The sequence below is a fragment of the Clarias gariepinus genome, chromosome 12 (assembly GCF_024256425.1).
Source record: "Clarias gariepinus isolate MV-2021 ecotype Netherlands chromosome 12, CGAR_prim_01v2, whole genome shotgun sequence".
In the NCBI taxonomy this organism is placed as follows: domain Eukaryota; kingdom Metazoa; phylum Chordata; class Actinopteri; order Siluriformes; family Clariidae; genus Clarias; species Clarias gariepinus.
This window is the reverse complement of record NC_071111.1, coordinates 19,053,306-19,075,925: the sequence shown is the minus strand read 5'-3', so window position 1 is coordinate 19,075,925 and position 22,620 is coordinate 19,053,306.

Sequence of the window (22,620 nt, the reverse complement as noted above, 5' to 3'; positions counted from 1 at the left end):
CAAAACAACAAAGAGAGCAAAGCTACTATAAAATATGGGGCCAAATTAGACAGATGAATTAGATAGAAATTACTTAAGATAACAAAAATGTGGTTTGACATGAAAACAGAATAAAAAAAAAACTGTACCCAGGTGATTTTGCTTCTCAAACACATCACACAGGTAAACTGCTATTTTCTGTCAAAGCAAAGTGTCTCTGCAACTCTCAGGCAGAAATCCCGTGTACACCAATAAGCCCTCCCCAGTGGCATGTTGGAATAGCACATGTGTGTCAGGAAGAAGGAAGGAAGAAGGCACTAATGGCGCACAGCAGGCTAAGACGTGTATGACACACTGGAGCTTGAGACATACCAAATCACTTGGTGTGGGAAAATGATGAAACCAACTTACACACCATCTGAGCAAATGTAGTGCATCCTCCTTACTGTACATACCAGTGGCTAATCCTTTTTGCCTTAATTCACTGATTTATGTTGTTCTTATTTATTATTTTATCTTTTGCATATGTATGTATTTTTTTTTAAATTAGCACCATAAATACAGTATGAATCAACTGGAATTCACAAACATTTCATGTAATTGAAATAAAAAGCGATTCAAACTTAAATGTAATCCATCGTTAAATGTGCAGTAACTCATCAATTTGCATGATGTTTAGATAAACAATCAAGGTTTATTTAAGTTAGTCCTCTTATTAATATATTTATACATACTTTTACAATACAGCAAGCATTTTTCCAAACTTATGGGATTTTCATGAATAACAAATTGTGTAAATGCTCCTAAGAACGATTTACGGATAAATCCATTTGCTTCCAGCATGATAAATAAGGGTAATTGTTTGTACTCTGGAGCCGTAGGCAAAGAATTTGTTATCATTATTTTACCTTTTTTTTTTTTTTTACCCAACTTAGTCATAATCAGTTTCTAAATTGTACCTGCATCTCTCTTATCAAATGACAGCCACTAGATTGGAAGTGTGAATGCTGGCTCATTCTACCTCAGGAAGACGTGAGGAAAAAATTCTTATGCATTATTTCATTAAAAGAATATTAAGAAATGCAAAAAAAGAGAGAGAAAGAGCTGGAGGAAAAGGAAGTGTGTGGTGTATATATTTGTGATGTGTGTTTGTAATGTGTGTGAGTTTTAGTTTATACTGGGGCATTCCAGTAGATTAGCAGTGTCTGGGGTCAGCTTTCATACAGGAGGTGCACACTTTAGCTCAATAAAATTATTTGCACTCTGAAATGGAGTGACATGTGGAGTGGAGGAAAAGAGAGAGCTGGAGCAACAGAAAGGCATTGAAACAGATAGTTGAAAAAGAAGCGAGAAATGGGATAGATAATTTGGGTTTGACAGCACCGGTTTCAGACACATGCTAGTGTCTTTATTAAAAGACCCTCATTAGAGACAGCTGATCACACACATACACACAATCTAAATTATTCCTCTCTCTTGCTCCCGTGCATATATCCAGTACAGTATATACACTCTCTCTCACACACCTAGCCATCTATCCCTTCTCTCTTGATATGTAACAATGACTCCAACCCCTAAGCCTAAACCTAATCATTACTGTTTTCCTTAATCCTAACTAATCCTAACAATCTTTTCTCAGGATTTACAAGAGTATAAATCCAACAATAACAATTTCCCTAAAATAAGCTATTGCTATAAAATTGAAGTTAATTATATTTTGCTATGGTTCCATTATTCCAAATTTGAGTATAGACTTTGCCCATTACTCTGGCTGTAGAGGATAAAACCTAAATCTGATTAAAAAGTCTAAATTTATAATAAAGTAATAATTGTGCTGATTCTAGTCTAATCAAAACTTAAAAAATTAACACGAACTTATATCCTAAATGCTATTCGGACCATAGGCTCCAAACTGAATCCTAGCTGGTACATACTATTGGCAAAACAGCATGCTTTATTTTTGTTCTTAAGATAACTAACGGGAACATGCAAAACTAGTTCATTTTATTTACTGCATAACTTTAAAAAAAAAATCAAAAGGAAAAAAAGTAGAATTGGTTTGACATAGTGACACAGGCTGTGCAATTTCACTGGATCTTGTTCACAAAAATGGCTACTTAGTCTTGGTCACAGTTCAAGAATCCACCACTAAGCCCATAACATGTAGAGAGCAAGCGACTCTTTGATCAGGGATACTACTTTGATCCAACTTTTTAAAAAATTTTTCATAAATCTTTTTCTCTCACACAAAAAGGACACAAACAAATTGATACATATGGTCAGTTACTTTTAGGGGGGGAAATATGGTGCTACTAAAACTCCTTAAAACAAATGTAAGCCAAATAGTGCGCACACACACACACACACACACACACACACACACACACACACAAATAAATAAATAAATAAAACTTTTTTGTTTGTATAAAACCAAAACAAAAAAAGATTAAAACAGGGTACAAAATAAATATCAATCTTAGATTTATTCTAGAAGGCTATTAAAAAACCTTACATTCTAACCTATACATTCCAGACAAAGGAAACTCATTTGCATTTCAAACAACAACAGCATTTCTGAATGATGCCTCTCTTCCTACGACTAAAGTCATTCAGAATGTACAGACGCTCCACTTTTCTCTAAATAAATGACCCACTACCCTTTCTTACACATGTCATTTTAAAAATATTCCAAAAAAGCTGCAGGAAAAAATTATAAAATAAATGTATTTTTTTAGGGTTATATGAATGCTGCCATCATGACACTTATTTTAAAACCAGATAAAACTCTATTGAAAGTTCCAACTACTTCTCCTTATTGTTAAACAACTTTGATCATAAGCAAAGTTCTATCAATTAAACTGGAGTTTTAATCTCCTCACAGATAAATCAAACTGCTTTCATCACACTTCTCAGAAAATATAAAACAATTTAACATTTTTCATTTGTATAAAGCAACACTTCTCCAAATGGGTGACAATCCATGGATGCTCAAAGCCATTTGAACTACAAAGAGGTATTGACAAGGATGTTCCTTATCTCCACTATTGTTTGCACTTTTCATTGAACGCTGCTTCTACAAGACAGTCCAAAAAATTAGGTATCCAGTCACACCATGTAAAAATACATTTACATGCTTTCACTTTACTACATCGTTATCTTTTGTTAATCATTTGTTGTCACTTCCATCAGTCCATGATCTAAACAGCAGCTAAAGCAAGGTGTCTAGCTACTACATTAGTTTTTTCATCTAAAGGCAAATATACAGTAACTGCAATGTCCCTTATGAAATATAATTTATAAAGATAGAATAGACCAGTTTCATTTATAAAAGATTGAATAGCCTCAACTACAACAGACATTCCCATAACACTCAATTATCTGTTTCCTATGGCCTCTGTTATTACAAACCCAAATCTCCATCATTATTTCTTACTGTATCTCTTATGATATGCCCTATATATTGTGTGCAGATGTAATAATGTAATAGTGATAGATAAGACTCAATCTTATGGTATGCTCTAAATGTCAATTACTCACACACTGACAGGTAGCACTTCACTGTGTTATTCCCCAGTCAACTACCTGTCTTTAACACATCCATAGAAGACAAAACACTCAAAGTAATAGACAGCCTCTGTGAGATTGGAAAAGATAAGCATGTGACCACTCATTATTCATAGGTTTACTTGAAAATATCAGTCAGTTCAGGAGATGACAGGGAAACACACACACACACACACACACACACACACTTTTCATATTTTCATACCGAAACGGCATTATAATATCCAGACTAGCACATCCCTTTAAAATATGAAAATAAAACACTGTGATTGCAAGGTTTGAATATCAAGACAGTACAAAATAATATTTATATTACTATATAACCAGCACTCCAATATGTTAGCATTCACAAATGTACACAGTTTTAAATTCACTGTGGAGTTCTTTGCCAGGGCTGTCTCCTGGAGGGTGCTGCACGCCCATTGTATTTCATGCATTTTTGCCATTCTGTTCAGGTCTTTTATTTTGACATTGTTTCTCATGGTTTCGGGGTTCACTGTTTCAGTTTAATTTCACAGAGGTTTGTGTTTTGTTCTGATTATGGAAACTATTTAAGTTCTCCTTTGTGTTTGGTGTCTTGCATCTGTTCTGTTTCATTTACAGTTTTGTTTTCTTATACTGTTCTCATATCTGTTTCATACTTCAATTTTTGTTTAAGGCACATGTCTGTTTTTTTTTTTACTCTGTTCACATTATGTTTAAATTAGGAGTCCATAAGCCAGCAACTAAATAATTACCAACATTAAGAAACCCACTCATAGTAAATCATTCTATGGATTCACATTAAACACAAACTGCACATTTTGAGAGAATATGATTGCCTTTCCCTTAGGCATGTAAATGTCTTGGTGCTAGTCATAGCTAAACTGAAATCAGTGGGCATGGGACAGAAGCCACAAACCTGTCATAAGTCCTTCTCATTCATTGACAGCACCAAATGTACTCTTCTGCCCAAAGGATTACACTGTGTCCAAGTGATACTAAGGAGATTTAGTTTAGCTAACATGATGGATTACAAGCAGTTTAATCTGGCCTGCATGCAGTCTACCAATGACATTGTCATCTCATCACTGATCGACACTGATTTTAACTGATGAAGATATACAAAACTTTAGCAGCCAAAGAACCAAATTTAGATACACCAGCTACATTCCGATCTGGCTTTATAATACAGTGAAACCTTGGATTGCAAGTAATGCGGTTTGCGAGTGCTCCGCAAGACTAGCAAAGATTTTTAATAGATTTTGACTTGAAAAACGAGCAAATCTTGGTTTATGAGTACCGAATATCATGCATGAGCTTCTCGTTTTGACACCAAGCGTCATGTGATCACAACTGAGCCAATAGTTTTTCTCTAATGGGTAATTGTCTCCCCTGCTGGGTCTTAGTGCCAAGAGGGGGTAGGGTGTAGAGGCAAGAGTGTGTGTGGGAAGAGGCACGATATCAAGTAACTTACTGGTATAATCACCATCCGTGCACGCGTGTACTGTTTACTATAACACTCTGACCAGGTGTGTGCGTGTAAAACCTATTTTATTTTGTGCTTGTAAGCATATGTGTATAGTGCGCGTGTACTGTTTCTTATAACACAAGTGTGTGTGTGTGTGTGCACGCGTGTAAAGCAAAGGAAAGTCTCATTAGAGAGGATAAAGATTTATTTTCTCTTTCTCTCTGTCATTATGTGTATGCGCATGCGTTACTTGATATCGTGCCTCTTCCCACACACACTCTTGCCTCTACACCCTACCCCCTCTTGGCTTCAGACACACACACACACACACACACACACACACACACACACACACACTCTGCTCTACACAGAAACACTGGTCTGTCCCGAAACTTTTTGAAGGTAAAGTGCAGGTTCAATAGTTTGTTTGTTTTATTTTACAGCAGTGATTCCGTTAGTATGCACTCACACAAGTGTCATTAGCGATGTGCCTTGCAAATTTTTCAGACATAACAGTCTTTCTGTGTGTGTGTGTGTGTGTGTGTGTGTGTGTGTGTGTGTGTGTGTGTGTGTGTGTGTGTGTGAAATTTAAATAAGAGAGGAGAAAGGTTTACTGTGTAATATAAGAAGGGGAAGGCCGATTCCTCTTCTTACTTCAAACACACAATGGAAACACTAATCTGTTGGAATTTATTTTTACTTTTTTAAAAGGCAAAGTGCAGGTTAATTTGTTTTATTTTTACTTTATATTTTGTATTGCTTATTTTTATGTATTTATTTTTTTAGGCTGTAAAACTAATAATTTTAGTATAAATTAAGTATATAAATTTAAATATCCCTTGGGCCTAAGGCAGAAGAAGCCTTCTGAAGGTTGTCAAAAGCAAGAAACCAGCATAGATATAAATCACAGATCTATTTAACACAGATCCATTAAACAGCAGCCTGTTTTATCAGCAAGATGGTCATAAGGACTATCAACCAGCTTCAAATCTACAACATCATAGCATGCAACATGATGCAAAAATATGTCTCAATAAAGTTGAATATCATGGAAAAGATTATTTATTTCAGTAATTCAATTACAAAAGTAAAACTCATATTATACAAATTATATAGCTTCATTACACACAGAATGATATATTTCAAGTGTTTGAATTTTTTTAACAGTTAATAAAAACCCCCAATTCAGTTTAGGATTCAACAGTTGTAGCCCATGTCCTGGATATATCTGTCCATGGTAGCTTTTAAAACACTGACTGCAGCTGCAGTCCACTCCTTGTAAATCTCCCCAAATTCTTAAATGGGCTTCCATTTAACCTTTATTAAAGTGTTTGGATACAGCATTATGTGAACAGCCAGCTTCTTAAACAATGATCTTTTGTGTCTTACCCTCCATGTGCAGGGTGTCAATGATCATCTTCTGAACAACTGTCAAGTCCGCAGTCTTACCAATGATTGTGTAGCCTACTGAACCAGATTGGGAGATAATTTAATGGCTTAGGTGTTTTGAGTTATTTAGCTGAATAGACTATAACACCATTAATCTCAAATATTAAACTTTTTACAATATTCTAATTTTCTGAGATTCTGAATTTTGGCTGTAAGCCATAATCATCCAAATTAAAAGACATAATCATAATTTCACTTTTTAAATTATAGAAATAATAATAAACTTGTCTATGATATAATAATTTATTGAGATACACCTGTTTATGGATACTGTCATATTGGACAAGTAGCTGTTATTTGTCCCCCACTATGGGACCTATCCACCCTTTTTGCACAAATCCCAGTGCTTAGATTTCTGTTAATTTGAAAATGGATCCAAGAAAGGCTATACAGTTATTTGAGGTAAGCCTAGATTCTTTGAGAATGAAAGACATTTTGTCACTCCATCAACTTGCTCACCAGTCAAATTCAGACAGATTGCTACCAGTTCCTATTGATGAGGCTAGAATTGTTAACAGCATTTGCAACTGTAGTCCCCTTGGGCCTGATAGGCTGATGGACATTTCAGAAGTGCGGTATGTTAGTCTGTGATGTATGACAGAGATGCGTCTTTATCTCAGAGCTGCACAAGCTCAAATACACTGGAAGCATAAGAGTTTTTTTTTTATATGAGAAAAGTTTGCCCGAACAGAAGTGTGGTGCCTGAAAGGGTAGTGGAAGGCATCAACCAGGCAGTCAATCTAGCCTTCAAATTCTTTTTTAAATTCTTCTGAGACAGTGCCATGTACTAGTTTTGTTTGACAACTTTGTGATGGTCAAATACAGCCATCACCAAGGGAGTACAAAATCTCTGCCTTGCCGGTGGCATCTGCTCATAGAATTATTGTACTCGAAGTGAAAAAAAGTTTGGCAGTTTGAAAGGTGGACCCCTTTAACCCTTTTTTTTCCAAATGTGCTCCCTAGCCTCTTTCACACAGCCTATTCAAGGCAGAAATATTGTGTCTTTATTCCATGCTTTGATTCTATGTTAATCGGCATTGTTGTTGAGACTCTGTTGACTTTAAGCTGGAAATAGTGGTCTGGTGTTTCAAGACATGTGATATGTGCGACACGCAATAGAGAGGTTTGAAAATGGTAAATATTTATTAGATTATATGTACTTTAATGTGTATATAGTAATACAATATGTAAAAAATTATTGCTTTTTGCAAGAAAACTCTGCAGTCTGCATTATGATAGGTTGCAACAATCAGGTCAATGACTGGATAGATTTTGACTGGCCATGAAATGCAACCCAATTATTGAAGACAAAAGTCTAACTTAAACGCAGCATATGTTTGGCGACATTAAGCATAATTTCATTCCTTCAAATGGAAGTGAATTGGGGAGAAAGTAAGGTCTGGCAGCAACTTACCCTTTGATCAAAGTGTGATATTTGATGAGTGATCTACTGTAAATGTGCAAGGCTAGCAAAAGCACATCAGCACTCAGTTGACCGACTCTTATTGTTTTATAAGCAACAGTATGAGTAGTATTTCTGAAATATACAGTGCTACCTTACACATCACACAAGGCGACAGTGCTGTTGTGCTAAAAAAAAAACATGCCCCCTTCTGACCCCAGAAAGCTGGCATCTTTTTTTTAAAAGTAAGGCATCTTAACACCAGTGGGTTTAGTGTAAATTACAACAGGAATGCAATGGTGGCATGTTGAGGGGGAGTTCGTAGCTGATTTATACCATGGTTTCTTTGTGAAAGTGACTACTTTTTACTGTGATTCCCCCTGGCAGATCTGGCCTGTCCTCTAGGTCAGGACTCATTGGCATTTAATAGGCCCCAATGTGTACTGTAATTCTATTTGCCTTCACTGCTGATTCTGCCAACATGGCACAGTTTCCAGAAGTTTTGTCTAACTCTTTCTGTGGAATACCGTAACTCTTAAGCCATTCTTTATTGCAGCATTTTAGCCATTCCTTGTTTTGCTGTTCTTTAATAAACATATATAGGGCTCAGGATTGTGCAGTATAAAGCGGTATATCCTTTTCAGCATAAAATAGACAATATGGTCAATATTTATACAAACACAAATGAACTTATACAAACACGACTGTAAATTTGGAAAAAAGCAAATAAGTATCAAAGATACACATAATCACTTGTTCCTATGGTTGTTTCTATGACCAAAAAATTAATAATATGCTTATTTTTAAAGTTGTACATTTTGTAATGTCTAAAATCTAGGTATTAGAAAAGTAAAAATAACTTTTGTTCTACCTGACAAATGCGAAAACCTAAATACTGTACACAGTTTGCTGTCTGAAGTGTCCCCATTAATCTGTGACAGCAAGCCTTCCATGTAGTGTAAGCACTTTTTTATCGTCATTGACCTATGCTGTGTTTCTGGCACAGATCTGTGCCGCTTGAGTTTTAAGGGTTTTAAAACATCTTTTTGTAGGCCACACTGGGTGTCCAACAAAAATTAAACACATTTGTTATATCACCCATAATACCACTCATTTTTTGTTCACTAAGCTTTTGACCTTACAGCATTCCACAAAGGGGAGCCTGCTCACTATTACTTACTATGTGTCTTGATCTCTTCCTGCTTTTATGGTTTACTCATCTTTTTTTTTCATCTAAGTTGTTGTCTTTTGAATTGCATCAACTTCTGCCTGCAAGAAGACTTCCCAAGGCTATAAATTGACCTTCAATGATTCTTGTGTCACTGAACCCAGAGCTTTTCATCCATCTGCTCCAACCTCTATTGTGGAACCCCAACCTGTTGTTTATCTAGCTTTTCTAACCCAATAGTCTATGGTTTCAGAATGGGCTGAAATAGCTTATATATTTTAGCAACTCACAGGAAGTTTTTTGTTCTTTTGAGGAATTTGTACAAAAACTTTGCAAGGTGTTTGATTCAGTTGTGCCAGAGAAAGAGGCTTCAAGTGACTTATTTCACCTGTCATAAAGTAATCAATCTGGTACTGACTATGCCACTGGCAGCAATTTGAAAAGGCATGATTTTTATGGTGGTATTCATCGAGGGCTTTCAGATTTTTTTAAAAAATGAATTAGCTGCATGGGATCTTCCCAAACAGTTAAATGAGTTAATCAATCTGGCTATGAGGATAACCAGCAGTTCTGGGAGCACCATATGGAGCAGTCTTTTTGTACCAGGCCACACTATTTGTTCTTGTGGACCGTAAATCAAGCTTCATCAATGCAGATTAGTCAAACTAATTTAACCCCTGATGATGTCAACAGTACATTTAGGCCAAATTCTGCATTTATTTTGAAAACCTTAGTCTTATATTAAGTATAGTAAGTACTATAGTAAGTAATATAGTCTTGCCCGGTAAAAGAACAGCCTCACTGGCAGCAGGGATGGCACTGGCAAGCCGAACCCTGCCCTCCTCAGTCTCCCATCATCCCCTTACAATGGCACAACTTAAAAGACAAAACGCATACTGTGTCTGTTGATTAAAAGGCTACTGCAGAATTCACTGACTCCTGAAGATCCCTGCCCTAACTGTTTCAAGTTAGAGTTCTGTATGATCACCTGCTCCATCAGGTTACTCACATAACTGACCATGTCCACATCATTATGTCTAGTAACCACAATGAATACATCAGCTTTAGTTTTATTGTATCTCTTCTGCTACCTGTAATTTTTGAGTATATACGGTTGTGTAAACTAAGCCCACATATTGAGTGGCCAAGTGGAAGGATTTCATGATGGAGAACTCCTTGTTTGTGTATATAATATCTGCTTTCTATCATGGAGGATCGCCTCCTAGATATCACTATAGTTCCAGCAGAATATCTGGATGTCAGGAAGGTGTTTAACAAAGCACATGCTATATAATTACATCCTTATTGACTTATACAATCAACCTGGGTCCACAACCCTTACAGCAGACTCAACTCACTGTCAGACCCAGAAAAACAGGAAATGGACAAATGCATAAACAATTCTCTGGCAGATAGGATTATTTGTCCTTTCTCTTCTCTAGTTGGCGCAGTTTTGATTTTTCGTCAAGAAGATGTATCATTCTCTGCATCCCTCCATTAACTATCAAGGCCTAAAAAACATTACAATAAAAAACAGATACACTCTTCCTCTCATGTCCTCTGCATTCAAGGTTCTTCAATTTACCTGATCCTGTTTAAAGTTTAAATTCAAAACGCATGTCGATTGGTCAATATAACAGATAAAAATGAATAGAAGGCTTATTATAGCACACCAACTGGAGACCAATGAATATTTGTTTATGCTGTTCAGCCTGCCTAATATGTTTCAGCAAAACTATGTGTTTCAGGTCCAACTCCGTAAGGAATTGAAAAAGATGCTTGTACTGCCAGCCAACTTTATAAGAGTGATTATATCTTTAAGTACTGTATATAACATGTTGTCCACACATCCAAATGTGTTATTTTAAAGAATGTATTGTGGACATTAGTAATGCATGCTTGTACTTCATTAATGCAAGGTTTTAAATGTCTTTTTTTCTTGGCTTTAACATTTTCCAAAAGTCACTTATAGTACTGTAGCTGCTGCTTTGCAAAGCTTATATTTTCATATTTTTATCATGTAACATAAAAAAGTGATGTGAACATTAGAGCTTTAGTTTAAAAAATTTAGCTATTACATGCCATGTTTTGTTCAAAACATGATATGATGCTATAACAGGATTTGTAAAAAATGTTAGCTTTTTATTGGTGTTTGATGGAGAATGGTAGTGTTGATGAATTTAAGATGTACTATATGTCCATGTTTAAAGAGAGAACGTCCAAAAATATTAAAATCCTCATAGTTATTTCTAACTGCTGAGTGAATTTCAAATTTAAAACCCTGATGCTTGCCTACAAAGCCACACATGGCCCAGCACCCACTTACCTCTCAGCTCTAATTACACCTCGTACTGCACCATGTTGCCTCCAATCCTCCAGCACTCCTTAGCTGGTCCCACCATCACCCAGGGATCGAGGAAGATGTACATCTAGACTTTTTTTGTTCTGGCTCCTAAGTGGTGGGATTAACTTCCTCTAGATGTCCATACAACTAAGTCTCTGGCAATCTTTAAACGACAACTTAAGACATATCTGTTTCTTTAGAACTTGGGCTTCCAAAAAGTGTTTGACTGATAATAATTAGTTAGTAACCTAGTAACCCAGTGAAAGGATCTACTGTATGCAATAATGGAAACTACAAAGCACTTTTGTAAGTCGTTCTGGATAAGAGCGTCTGCCAAATGCCTAAATGTAATGTAATGCAAATGAATAAATCAATGTCAGAAATCATACTTAATGTACTGTCATGCATAATTTGTCTTTGCTAAATTGTTAAATGAGTCATTTCCTTACAAATCATGGGTTAAAATGTTGGCGGCTAATTATTAGTTTGAATAAGTACTTGTAATTTAAACTTTTTGTAATAATGAGTCATTGTGTATGCACTGCAAAACAATTTTGCTCACATATAGTATAAAAAGTGAATGCATAAAATATATCTATTAGATCAGATAATTATTTAACACTCACATACATGAGCACATTAAAAAACAAACAGGGTATTTATTCTAAGAAATGCGTCTTACATTAGGAGACCAAAAATCTTATATTTGTAAATTGCCTCTTCACTTGGCCTTTCTTGTTTGACCATGGTGTCATCAGTAAGTGCCCATTTTTATTTATTTATTTCTAAAATGGCTTAAAAAATCTAAACTGTATTACGTTCATTTTTGTTCGTGTACGTGGGGCGTAAATTTTTAAAAAGCATGTGATTTGAGGCTGATGTCTAATGTTTTTTTTAATCATCCTTGGGGCGCAGCACTGTGCGCCCCGAACCCTCCCACTTTTGTTTTTTATGTAATTGGACCATTCTTAACGAGTCTTATTAACAGTCAGCTGATTGTTAGTTATTGTATTGAATGGTAATTGACATGGAAGCCAGCTAAATATGAGAGAAAATTTTGTAATTTCTTTGCTAAAATACCCCTTTGCAAGGCGATCGGACTAATCAAGCATGATCTTCTAATTAAGCAGCAGTCAAGTGATCATGGCTGAGCTTACAATCGGTGCTTTTCCAGCACTTCTTATGGCAAGCGGAACTGGCTGACTAGATGCGATGTCATGCCTTTATTTTATACTAGTAGTAATGATGCTTAATCACCTGATAAATGGCTATTTATAGGTGATTATTGAAAGTTAAATTTTAAATTTGTTTTTATCCCCCCCCCCCCCACCAAAAAAAAAAAAAACAATTGCACCAGACGCCACTGTTAGTATTATAAAATCTTTGTATTTTTAAGGGTAAAGGCAATATTGACAACTGAGTTAAATACCTGCAATATCTCATGAAATCCTTCAATTAACTTTAAAATGTGTGCAAAGCAGTGCCATTTTCACATATTTTACATACAGATTTTACATATATATATATATATATATATATCAATTATTATATATATATATGTATATGTATATGATTATACATATATATATGTCAATAGATTTAAAATAGAAGTGGTTTCTGCCCTTTCGTTTTAGGATAGTTGAATCAAATATAAATATAAGGTTTGACAGCAGGCTTTTTGCACACACATTACAGAGTGCTATGTGCCTAACAAGGGGGCAGACCAACATAACTTACCAGGACTGGAAGATTATCAAAGGATGCCATTTCTGACCAACAAGCACCCCATAAAAGGGCCTCTTGCCCTTGGTGAGTAGAGTTTTTTTTTGTGCGTTTTTTCATATTTGTCCTCTGTCTCCACAGACTCTGCTACGTCTGGGTGTACCTTTCCAAGATGAAAGCTGCCGGACTCACGTTCCCTGTTCAATGCCGACCAGCACGGAGGTCCCCCTCCCTGACCCATGCCATGATGCACAACACCTACTCACCAGCTCACACTGTATGATGACATTGAGGTGTACAGTATCAGCACATATCTGAAAGAATGTTGGAGCACGAGGGCTGGCCGGAGAAAGAATAGATCCCCTGATCTAGCCCCAAAGTGACAGTGCCCAAGCCGATCAGGCTCTGTAATGACTTCCGCAGATTAAATGCCATCTCCACTTTCAATGCGAACCCACTTTCATGTGTACATGATCTTGTGGACCAACTTAAAAAGTCCCGTTTCATCTCCACCTTCAACCTGACTAAAGGCTATTAGCAGGTTGTGATAATGCCAGAAGTAAAAGAAAAAACTGCTTTTACAAAAAGAGTCCTGAATAAAAAGTCCTGTGTTACAAAAAGTCGGTCTGATGAGGCACTGTACTTAGAGTATCTAATTGGGTGCAGCATGTTAAAGCTGCAGGTACAAAAAGTGAATGCTGTTGGATCATATCCAACGAAAAAGCAGGTACATGCCTTTTCGGGACTAGCTAACCACTATTGGAGATTTGTGCCTTTTTTTCTTCTCTTTGGCAGCACTCCTTTCCAACGTCCTAAAAAAGGTGCTTCCAGGGAAGGATTGTTGGACTCAATGGGAAGAAGCGGCATTCAAGCAACTTTAGACCCATCTCACCCCCCGTCTTCCAAACTCCCTATTTCTATCGCCTGTTTATTAAGCACACAAATGCATCACTTGGAGCGGTCCTGTCTCAGGAGTATGAGGGAGAAGAGTATCCAGTTCTATAAACTGTCATTTTACATTTAATTAGATAATGCTTCTCTCCAATGGTCATCAAGAGCTAAGAACTCCAACCCTAATTCGCTGGTTCTTCTTAATACAAGACTTCTCCTTCTCTGTCATCCATAGGTCTATCGCACAACACCAGAAGGCAGATGCATATTATGCACACTTCAACATAACCCACCCCCAGGATGGAAGATCATTAAAGGACATCATCTTCACCCAATGGGCAACCCATAAAAAGGTCTCTTTGCCTCCACCCGGTGAGTATAGATTTTTTGTGCATTTTTTTCACACTTGTCTTCTGTCTCTGCAGACTCAGAGTCCAAGTCAAACTTTTCAAATAGAAAGTTGCCAGCCTCCAGCTCTTGCACCGCTCTGCTGTCTCTGCCTGCATCATGCCACCTGCTCAGCGCCACTTGTCTCACCTGCTCCGCATGCCCCCATGCGACATCAAGGACATCGTGCCATCTGAGCCCTGATCTGTGAACCTGTCTGCACTTGTTTAAGTTGTGTGTGAGACCCTTTACAAAGGATAGAATAAGCCTTATGATACAACAGATAGTTCTGACCTGAAATCTGATTGGACGAGAGGCACTCCGCGAGTGGTGATATTGAGCATAACAGCCGTGGGACTTTGACTATATGTATCTTTCTGCATCACAGGTGTTCTAACAGTTATTAGAAATTTGTGTCTGTATGTATGTATGTATGTATGTATGTATGTATGAGTGTATGTATGTATGTATGTATGTATGTATGTATGTATGAGTGTTTAACTGCCGGGAGAACCGGGAGATTCAGTGTGTTATGTACGAAGCCAGTGCAGGTTTAGGGATTAGTGATACTGCAGGAATGATTGTGTGCATTTTTCAATAGAAATTCTTCCTGTTCAGCAATAAACCTCTCTCATGCCTATGGATTTTGTGTAACAATAAAAATGTATATGTTTTATTTTATCAACATAAGCTTCTCTTTTCTCTTTAATGAAAATTCTTTTTTTCCTCCTTTTTCCTTATCCAAGATACAATAAGATAAGAAACAATAAGATAAGACAAAATAAAAGATTTTATTGTCATTGTAGTTATACAACAACATTTGTTTGGTAGCTCTCAGAACCCAGAGATTTTGTTAGATGTTCAGTGAAAGGTATATTTATATTGAAGTAGTATGTGCACAAACCTAGAAGATAGTGCTTTTTCCCGAATAAGCAATATTAACAAAAACTCTGCTTTAGAATATAGAACATGTTCTGTTGTATTAGTGACTTACTCAACTTTTGTTAGCCCTTTTAAAGGAACTCATAATAGATCACTTAATGCTATGTGGAAACTGCAATACTGTATGTTGTTAAACTACTGTATATACTATACTATATAATATATTATACACAAAGCAGAGATTAATTTTTAGTCACTTATTTAAATAACAAGGTCATAAGAACATGTTTGTTCCACATTATAAAAATTAGTAATGCATTTACTGCATTAGTCAGTTTTACATAACAGTTATTTACTGATATAAGGGTTTATGCATAAAATCTACTTTATAATGAATGTACTTTACAGTTCATGTGTCTAATATGTAAATAAATTTCAGATTTCCTAATTTATTTTGATATATCAAATAGTGTAATAGGAATAAATCAGGTTCATAATTAACCCCTTAAAATAAACCTTAATATGCATTAAAAACATGCTTACAGTGCAATCAGGAGGCACTCTAGCTACTAGTGTTAAAATCATTTCTGAATAGATGCTGAGTTGTGTAAAATAGAAGTTGTGTGTTTCAGCAGTGTGTGTGTAAGTATGTATGCTGCAAAACAAATTATGTATTGATAATCATAATGTAAGGCATTAACTTAATATATGCTGAAAACAACAACCTAATATTTAAAAAAAATAATAATAATTAAATAAAACATTTTAATAGCTGTATTTTCTTCAGGCTTAGATTTAATCAAGATAATAAAACTAAAAAGTATATCCTCTGCAGAATTATGTTCTCATGGGCTAGAGGCAAACCAGTGCATATTTAGGTAGGATTAAGTACACTTGTGCGTATTTCAGTACCAGCATAAAGTGAACAGAAAGGCATAACACAATGACACAATTAAAAAACACCAAAAGTTAAAAAAAAAACTGTGGTTTTAGCATCCCAGAAGTGGTGCAAACCATATTCTGTTAGAGGTCAATAGACAAATCACTAGAAAAGAATCCTTTAAAAGCCTTCAGGAGAAAAAAGGTGTTAGTTTAGGAATAATATTAATACTGTATCAGTAAGACTTTGCAATATATTATTCCTATTACACTATTTGAAATATCAAAATAAATTCGGACATATGATTCGGACTTATTCTCAATCTTTAAGGTTAAGCTCTTGAATAAACACATGCATGAGTTGAAATCAATAACTAGATACATGCTGATTATGTACTGTTTTTCCTGAGCAAAATGTTGAAAACCACTGTCATTTCTAAACTATACGGTTATAAGATATGAGACTGTATAAAGATACAAGACTGTGTGTGTGTGTGTGTGTGTGTGTGTGTGTGTGTGTGTGTGTGTGTGTGTGTGTGTGTGAGTTGAGGCGGTATGGCCTGGGTGACCTATCTCTGTCCTTGCCCCAAACATGTGAATATTACAGGCACATAGAACATATTACCAAAGGCAATAAACTCTTTTACTTAAATCAGAGGAAATGTAGGTGATAGAGCTTTGGATCAGGGATAGTTTGAGGATGCCTTAAAGTTGTGGGATTGGATCCCCAGGTGATGCTCTAACCTCTCACAGCCAAGGACCTAAAAGAGAAGTAAAAAAATTAAGAGAAATGTATGAGATTTACAGGACTCACAGATTATTTACATAAGCTGTTGATAATGTATGATGTTTGTGGAACTGTTGTATAGAAGCAATATCACAAAGGAGATTGTGCTGTTGTGCTGGATATCGGTACAGCTCCATGGGCATGAGGGCACAACATCCCATCACACAATCAGTCCTGGATGTCACAATGTTGTTTTAATTCATTATTATTACTATTGTTGTTGTTGTTGGTTTTGTTTTACAGAAAATCAAGGTGACAGGTCTCTTTTTTTCTTGTGTTTGCTATGAACACTACTCGCTAAAAGCAAAAATAAGCAACTTAAACCAAAACATGAACAGCTCATTTAAATTTCATTACCGCAACAGCTCAGAATATTGCTTTTAGCACAATACTTAATAGGACTCAATGAGGTGGCTTGAGTTTTTATGAGCTAAATTTAAAACTGTCAAAATTACTCTATTTTATTTTTAAACCAGTATATTACGATATCAACGGTTGTAAGAAAATATCCTAGAAACATTTTTTGTTAAAAAAATTATTATAAATGGGATATTTTAGATAAGACAAGTTATTTGAATACCTGCTAACAAAAAAGATAAAATTAATACAGATTAAATTAATAAAGATAATAAAATTGCACTTTTAATTTGTGTATTTGCTGGCTTATTTGCTGTTTGTCCGTTCATTCTTTCACAAACATTTTCGTTTTCCAAAGTCAGATGTGTCTTTCACAGATACAGTAAAGGTAAATGAACTGGCAAACATAAACATTATTATGTTTATCATATTATGGTTCATACATTTTATATAATATACAGTGGATCCTTGGATTGTGAGCATAATTCATTCTGAAAGTGTGCTTGTATATCAAAGCACTTGTATATCAAAGCAAATAATAAATTTCACCTATAATAAATGATGGAAACTCAAATGATTCGTTCCACAGCCCAAAATGATTAATAAAAAAAAAAAATTAATACAAAATATAAAGTTAAAATAAAACAAACTAACATGCACCTTACCTTTTAAAAGAATACTGACAGAGCAGTGTTTCCGTTAGTGTGTGTTTGTGTGTGTGTTTGTGTATTTGTTTGTATAAAGCTAAAGTAAGACGAGAGGATGGAGGGGCTACTGTGTAGGACGACTTTCACACACATACACACTCGCCTGCACACACAAACGGAAACACTGCTGTTTCAGGACACTTGGAAACAGCCCATAAAAAGCCACATCTGTGTCACGTTCTAATAACATATTAATGCCTCCTTGTTCACTTACCCTAGCCATTTTTCCTTTCAGAAATTCCTATCACTTTATCATATATATGCGATATATACTGTACTTAGAGAGCATTGCATTCTGATACCATTTTCTTTTTAAGTCAACAACATTGAAATTCATTCAATCATTAATTCATTCCTAATCTATATTGCTTATCCTGTATACAGGGTCACAGGGGGTCTTGAGGCTACCACGGGAGACTTAGGGCATGAGGTGGGGTACATCAGCCATGTCTACACTCACGTCCGCCCACACAAGCATACACCATTAAACAGGATTTTCATGCATCTATATAATGTGTTGAAGAGTGGTTTAAGTTGGTTGAGGTCGTGGGAGGCTGAGGAATAAGTTTCTCACAGGCTGACATTATCATATACTCTATGCACCTCCATAAGTAATAAACGGAAAGTACATAAGTAAATAGTAAGATCCTTTAAATAGTATTAAGATATAAAGCTTTTCTTATCTTTTTGCATTTTTTTTCCCTTTTGGGTAAAGGATTATATAATTATGTTTAATAATGGGAAAGAAACAAAAAAAGGAAAGAAAGGAAGAAAGAAAGAAATATTTGTGGTGTGTTCATTCATAGTGTATAAATGTATTTTTTCACCACATCAGATCATATGTGTGTGTGTGTATATGCCTGTGTGTGAGTTTGTGCCAAAAACAAACCAGGAGAATGAGAACAGTGATTTCGGAGACACAGGTGCTATATTGCTTGTTGTGGACATTGTGCAAATGTTAATTATGTTCAGGCAGGATCCAGCAGCTTTGATTAGTAATCCCTGTTTAATTGTGTGTGTGTGTGTGTGTGTGTGTGTGTGTGTGTGTGTGTGTGTGTGTTTGTGTGTGTGTGTGTGTGTGTGTTGATTACAGCACTATTGCATATATTTTAGAGTACATGAGGGGAAATGTGGCGGTGCTTGTAGAAGAGTGATTGGCATGTGTGACTTGTATGCGTATCTGTGTGTATGTGGTCACAGCTTGTTTACTTGGTGGTTTTCCAATGCAACCCTCACTGTACTGTTTCCAGGGTTGTCGAAATCTGAACAGAAAACAGCTGACATCAAGTGTAGACTTGCGCGCGCATGTGTGTGTGTGTGTGTGTGTGTGTGTGTGTGTGTAAGAAGCATGCTTAGGGAATATACTGCAAGAATACCCAACTTCTTACAGGCTGCTGAATTCCAGGTAAGAAAAAAAAGGGCCTGAAATGAATGTCAAGATAATGAGGCACTGTTAAAATGGTGTGTGTGTGTGTGTGTGTGTTCGTTCTAACATGTTCTAGCAGACCTGCTACTGTATGAGTACTTTGAAAAATTGAATGTGCAAAAATATTGTATAATTGAAATGTCTTTAATCATATCAATATAACATAATACATGATGTAAAAATATACATGACTAATAAAACTTACAGTTTATTCGGAAAACTTGTACACATCCACATTCATGCAATTTTCCACTGAGTCAATCATGTGGCAGCGCTGTAACGCCGAATATCATGTGGACGGCAGTTCATGATATTTTCGTTTAGTTTCGGTTTTCGTGTCTCCACTGTAGCCTTGGGTTCCAGTTCTTGTCTAGCGAAAGGTTTGATGTGTTGTGCATTCTGTGATGCTTTTTCTGTTCACTGCAGTTGTACAGAGTTGTTATTAGGGCTACCAAAGCTCTCTTATCAAATTGAACCAGTCTAGCTATTGTTGTTTGACCTCTCTATCCGGTTACATGTTTACAGCTGGAGAAATGGATCTTGTTCTGTGTAAACTCTAAAGACTGCTGGCTGTGAAAAATTAAAAATCAGCAGTTTCTGAAATACTCACTCCAGCATATCTGGGCTCAACCTTTCCCTAAACAGTGATCACATTTCCCTATTAGGATATTTGATTCACTGAAACTCGTGACCTACTGTATGTATGATTTTATACACTACGCTACTGTGCTACACGTGTGACTGATTAAATCATCGCATAAATATTCAGGTGTTTCTAATAAAGTGGCAAGGCTATGTATCACATAATCTAACCGTTATTTAATTATTTTTTTTCATGTATTGCTTCCGATGTGTTTATGAGGGTTGTAAAGATTCAGCATTCTTCGCATTTCTCTTGCCTTGTGTGTTTCTATAAATATATTCTTTCTTTGTCATTCACTGTTCTTCCATCTCCCTTGCTGATAAAATCTCGTCCTTTGTTCTTTCCATCTATCCATCTCTCTCCCTTTTATCTCTTATTTTTCTTTCGTCCCTGTTTCTCCATTTGGTTGTTGCTGACTTCAGGCATATATTAAATTCATGACTGCTGGCGGGAACCAAAGGGAGCTCACGGGAAATAAAAGGCCCTACAACACACACACACACACACACACACACACACACACACTTGCCCTACTGTATGCAACATCTATCAATTACACGCATTTAGATACTTTAGAAAGAAGGCAGAGATGAAAAAATACACTTCATCACTTTCTCACTTGTGTGCGTGTGTGTCTGTGTGTGTCTGTGTGTGTCTGTGTGTGTTTGTGTGCATTCTACTGACCCCAGGGTGTGTATTCTCACAGTGTGTGCTGTCGCAGGCATATTTATGCACAATGGGCACTTTTGATGGTGACATGTGAGAGTTTGAAAGGAGCCTCTTGTCTGTATGTGTGGTGTGCCTGTGCAGTAATGTCACATGACTTGGATCCAGCATTCCATTGCTTGCACATCCTACACTATCCACACACACACACACACACACACACACACACACACACAATCCTTTTTAAACTATACAAAACATTTTTTTTTTTTTTTTTTACACAAGTGCCAACCGCAGTGTTTGACCTGCCCTCTTGAGAGCGCTGTGTGTCTCTTTCTTGCCGTTTGGTTCTGCCCGACTGACTCATCCCCCCCCTGTGCTGTCATACTTTGGCATGCTCTACTGCCCTACATGCCTCTGCACAGTGGAGACCAAGCAGCACCCGACCTCCAAAATCCCCTCAAAATCAATGCCAAGTGAACTAATGTTTCTCATTCTGACTCACACAGACACGTGGTGTGATGTAACACTTGGTTACAGTAATACACTTTAATCCGTACTGACACAGTTCATATGTTTTATAAAGATGTGCACACACTTCCAGACCTGTGGAGTAGAAACAGTAAAAGTGTGTGTGTGTGTGTGTGTGTGTGTGTGTGTGTGTGTGTGTGTGTGTGTAATGAATGGACAAGTCTTTTTTTTTTTTGTTACAGTGGTGGAAAGTTGAAAGTTTTATATTTACAAGGGGTGTTCAAGTCAATCTGGGATTTTTTTATTCTGCAGTATAACAGAACACAACTTGAGAGTAGAAACTGTCTTTTTTTCTCTATATAATTTCCTGCTACACTAATGCACTTATTCCAGGGCTTTACTAGTGCTTGTATACCATCTAGGTAGAAAGTTTTCTCAGTATCCCAGGACTGCCTGCTTCATTTCTAAAATGCTGGCCTCCCAGGAACTCCCGTAATGGCCCAAACACGTGGAAATGGCTTAGATCGTGGTCAGGACTGTCCGAGGGATGTGCCAGTAACTTTCAGTCGGGTTACTATAATGCGCAAGTGGTGTCTGTGAATAATCGTGTGTACAGATCCCTCAAGATCAGGAGTTCTACTCACTCCACTCCTGTTCACAGGAATGACTGCTGTGTCTCCTAGCTTACAAAACCAGAATTGTATGGCTGTACGGCCCATTTTTTAAAACATTTGCAACATTCAAATGTTTTATTGCAGAGTCTTATTATGTACCGTGCCTGAAGTCTTATTTCACAAGAAATTTTTATCACAAATCCGAGTTTAACTTAAATTATCAAGCTATCAAACTATAGAGTCCTAATAGTTGTTAGTCTATTTGACTCATGACTTGACTTCCATATAATCTCAATTATTGACAAATAAGTGAATAAATCATTTGTTTCTATCGTCCAATCCTTTTTTTTTTTTTTCCAACCAGAAAAATTTTCTGGTTAATTACACATGAGATGTATTATTTATGACTGTAAAACAAGCCTTTTATTTCATTGTAGAACACAAAAGTTGTGTAACTGACCACATCTGATTTCTATTATTTTAACAAAGTGCAATATATTCAAACCAAGTTCAATCAAGGGCCTTCTTCAACATGCCTCATCTGCATCTCCACCAGCAAAAACAATTTGCACCTTAAATGCATAACTTCAAATGTGTATAAAAGTTTAATTGTAATAGGCCAAAGAGTTATTGGATCTTTAGTCGATTTATATCGTTGTTTGATGAGCAGCCAGAAATAAAGCTAAATTTTTAACCTTTTTACTTTATTAACTGCATTAATTACTTAAGCTTCTTAATAAAAGGGCTGTAACAATTTTAACAAATATTGTAATGCTAAAGTGGCCATATTTTTTTTATTAACTGCTTGTATAATTTGCATATGTTAGTAGAG